Below are 4,698 nucleotides of genomic sequence, written 5' to 3' on the forward strand. Positions count from 1 at the left end.
ATTAATACTCAAGTCTTATCGTTCTATTCTTTTAAAGTCTTATCGTTCATTCAGTCCCCTGCGGTTCATGGGTTACTCAACATAGGCGAATCACGGGTCCCTTGGAAAAAAAGATGGATTCAAATCCGGGCTTCCATTATACCTTGATTCAATTCACTGATCTATTACTTTGGTAAAAAATAACGAACTACAAACCTAGTAAGTGCTGGTTCAATTACCCTCAAATCGCCTAATTTTCAGTTTAATCCCCTTCGCGCGTTTTTCCTCTTTGGGGCTTTTTTTGAATGCATATTATCACTGCGACCAGTATTTTGATCTATTGCAATATCGTCCAGACGTATTTTTCTGTACTCTGCACTTCGTTCTGTTTGCAATATCGCTATGGTTTCAGCAAACTGCTATACGTGCTTGAAAGTTTTTCACGATTTTTTCTTCATGTTCTAACTGCTTTTTGATCAATCTCGCCCTCTAGAGCCCGGCAGTGCGGAGACTAGTTACAATTTGCCCATGGACAAGTCTTCACAAAGTCAGAAAATTATTCCGAATTGTTTTTTTTATGAAATCTCGAACTTTTCTTCAAATGCCACTCATCATATTTTAGACTAAGCGACTATTTTATTTCCTCATATCTCCGTTTCTGCCACATCCCGATTTACCTTTCCACTCTTCTTCAACTTCTGTTTGACAACTGTCTAATATTTGGATTCAATTGGGCGAATTGAGGGCATTAAGCTTGCCAAAACCTTACATTGTTAGCTCTAATAAAGCATGCGTTTTTTCAGGCAGTCTTGCTTGTAGATTTTGGAATCCATGGTTTTTTGCCCGCAGCTGCAAGTGCCTGCCAGGTCATACACGTTCTCGCGAATTTATCGGTAAACACAAATTGGTACTTTCTAGGGACATCACGACCAGTGACTTCATACAACTTTTTTCCGGGAAGCTGCCCATAATCCATCTTCACGTAAGTTTCGTCGTCCGGACTCGTGGACGTTCGTACTTCGTAAAAACCTTGTTTTAGACTGTATAACTTTAGGGCAGGCCTTTTGACCACTAGATTCTGCTTCAGTGTCCTATTCGGTTGCCTACTAGCCCAAATAAATCGAAATTATTCTCGCGGACGACTCCTTCTGATGGTGCTCTGGCTGACTTTGAATTTCTTGGCGATATCATGATTCGACCTATCTGGTTTTACTCCAAATAATCGCTCTCAATAGCTTGCAATGCTGCTTTCGAGTCTTCGTTCTAGTCTACGATGCTTGCTATAATCCTGCCGCTCACGGAAATGTGTTTAGCTAATTTCAAAAACTCCAGGCTTCTGGTTTCTCTTCGTCTCTAGCTTCATACGAAAATTCCATAGCTCGTAGGTAATATCATTCAATTTTTCTACGCCTAAGCTTTTCTAGCAGCTAAACAGAAAAAAATGTGCACCTTACAGACCAAAATGTTCTTATCCGGAATAAAGCACTCAATTCAATTCCTGACCAGAATTCTTCATAATCTGCGAACCATGCATACTCGCGTCACTGAGCTTATAACTTGTTGGCCGAATTGAATATTGGACGAATGAAAAAAGCGAGATTTATCGAGGAATCGGCATTTCTTATTTATTTGGTTCATCAACAGACTTAAATAGTTTCAATGATGGTTTAGTTTCTTAAAACTAGTGGTCAAGTGTATGAATAGTAAAAAATTTGCCATAAACATGAATAAGAACAGGTAAACAAAATAACTGGACCAGCTGAAGAAGCAGCTGAATCACTCACGTAGTATTTGATGCAATAGGTGAAAATCTAATATGGATACTAACGTCCTCTACAGATCGCTGAGGGTCCATATTTGCTGTAATTCGCACGGGTGCGGTGGTGTAACATCCTCAGCATAGCAGTATTTCTAAGGGATCTAGGCTGCACATACAGATCGATTCACTCAAGAATTTGAGGGCTTCAAATGTATCTCTCCGTGTGGAAAGAGTATCCAGGTGGATCAGCAGACATCGGTTTTTGTAGCTCGGTAAGTGGTAAGGATTTCACCAAGGGAACCGACGAAGAGCGAAACGCAGAAAGCAACGTTGGACCGATTCGATTCGTTCAGAAATGTTGTGGTAGTTCGGGTTCCAGACTGCAGAACAATATTTCAGAGTCGATCTGACCAGAGAGCAGTATAATGCTTTTAAGTAGCAGACATCTGTGAAATGTTTGGGCGATCCCAAACACAAATCCCAGGGTCCTGGAGGATTTATTGACGATATACGATATATGTATTTATATGCTGTCTGAATGTTAACTAGGTATTTGATATAATCGACTTGCTCGATAGTGCTCGACAGCAGCGTGTAGTAAGCCTCTTATTTTCGTGGGAAGGATTTTATGGAGCACTTTGAGAGTTTTACATCTATTTTACCTAATTCTGAAGATATCCAGCTGGTGTTGGGCAGTGCCAGGCAGTCTTCAGTTGAGTGGATACAGAACATTTTTAGATCATTGGCAAATGATAATCGTGATCCTTCAAGCACGAGGTTCACGTCTTGGAAATAGAGCAGGAATATGAGCGGTCCGAGATTACTGCCTTGCAGAATACCTGAAGCGAATAGAATATGCTGGATCTGCTATCGCCGGTGGTAACCATCGGCTGACGATCAGTTAGATAAGAACGAAACCGACACAGGAGTGTTTCGCTTATCCTTTCGCTTAAGTCTTTCGAGTTTAGCGATTGCGATTACGTGGTTGAGATTATCAAAGGCGACTGATAGGTTGGTTTGCGTCATTGCAGACATGTTGTCAAAGATGTATGTAGTAAAGTACAGCAAATTGGAAGTAGTGGAACGACCAGGGAGAAATCCATGCTGATCCGAGCTTATATATATATGTGTTGCTTGCAATGTGAAAAAAGTGGCTCCAAGACGATTAGCTCAAACAATTTAGAGACGGCAGAACGATGTATTCCTCGGTAATTGCCCAGAACTCATTTCTCGGGTAATTTTTCAAATAGACCTAAGTGACAATGAGACTTCTTTGGGAAAACGGGCGAAATTCCATCTGGTCCGGGATTGAAGGAGGGCTTCAGTTGCGTAACAGCGGTGGAGATCATCGCGGTGGTTATACCCAGATCACTCAGAGCTTGACCGTACGATAGGAGGTTACTTGCGGCACAGTCGATCTTCATGACAAAACATACAGGCAAACTTTTTGGCAAATTAGCTGCATATGTCTGTGGAATTTGAGGTGGCTTCGTCTCAATACATTATAGAGAAGGGCAGCCCGCATTCTTTGTGTTGCTCGTCCACAAACTTCCAGAAAGCTTTGGGGAGCGATCTGAGTTTCCTATGAATCCCTAGTTGATGTTGCTGTAAATAAACACGAATTCCTCGCTTGAACTCATGATTCACTCTAACGTAGTGATGCTGGGAGCGTACGGTGTCTAGAAAATTTTCGTAGAGCGGCTCTTTTTAATGATAAGAGTCTTCGCCACTCACTCGTTTGCCAGGGGGCACGTAATCCGGAACGATTTGCTTTTTTCCGAACATGTCTATCAATGACATACGACAAAACATTTGAGCTGGTTTGCACGGCTGTATCGGCATCGGGATTGGGATGTTATTCCAGTCCATTGATGACAGGAAGGCTGCGATGCTACGATGATCTGCTCTGAAAAAATCGTACGACAGCAGCGGTGGTGGTATCAAGATCACTAGCGTGGTTGTCTTCTACAGAGATGATTAACGGAGGATGGTGTGGTACGTCTTTAATGGCAGTGGAGCTGTTGAGATGAATGATGCGGCATCGACATGATAGATTTTTGACAGAGTGGCGGCACTGTAACTGTCGAGAATGCTGGTAGCGCCGTATGGAATACAGAAAGAGCTGGATCGGGGTACAGGAAAGCGCATAGGGAGTGCTTCCACATTATATCGGGTAGATTTTAGTTCCTCACTATCATAATTAGATCGACTCTCGATCACAGTGAGGGCAGATTCGCAGTGCGCATTGATAAAAACGATGTCACGAGTCCGGTCAGGCGCGATATACATAACGCATAAAAACAAAGTTCGAACCAGATCTGCTTCAAATAGTCCCAATCCTTGTTGTCTATTGCAGTCGCTCTTAATCCCTGGCGAACTGTCTTCGCCCTTCGGTCTGGTAGCTCGCGGGAGACTACAGTCGTTGGCGTATCAGCAGCTCTGTGTCGTTCATGGAAGGCAGGACAGTTGGAATCGCAAAGATTGCATCATCAAATTTAGCACATAGTTGGTTTTCTTTCTAGTAGATAAACCTGAAAAAGCCACGCAGTACGTGGAGCGCACGGATGTAGACGGCATGTGGTAAACTTTTCAACACACTGTCCGACTTTCCCTGGCTAAAAGTTAATCTGGACGTAAAGAACAACCTATAATCTAGCTATAAACAGGCCTGATCAGAGTATAATGTTACCTTTATGTTTGTGAATGAATGGCAAAATCCGTTTCTTCGAGGTGTTCGAGGTTTTCAATTTTTTGAGTTTCTTTCAATTCTTTAGTCCAAAATTTTCAAATCTTTTGATCAACAAAGTTTATCCGACATTCGTGTTATCTGTTTAGTCCGTTATGGTCGTTGACGGGCCAATTGACCAAAAGAAAATGAATGTGATACGCCCTCGGAAGAAACGGTCCGAAACCAACACCGCTACATGTTTACTTATATTTTGTGATTTTTTCTCATATCT

This window comes from Sabethes cyaneus, chromosome 2, assembly GCF_943734655.1.
Source record: "Sabethes cyaneus chromosome 2, idSabCyanKW18_F2, whole genome shotgun sequence".
Taxonomy (NCBI): domain Eukaryota; kingdom Metazoa; phylum Arthropoda; class Insecta; order Diptera; family Culicidae; genus Sabethes; species Sabethes cyaneus.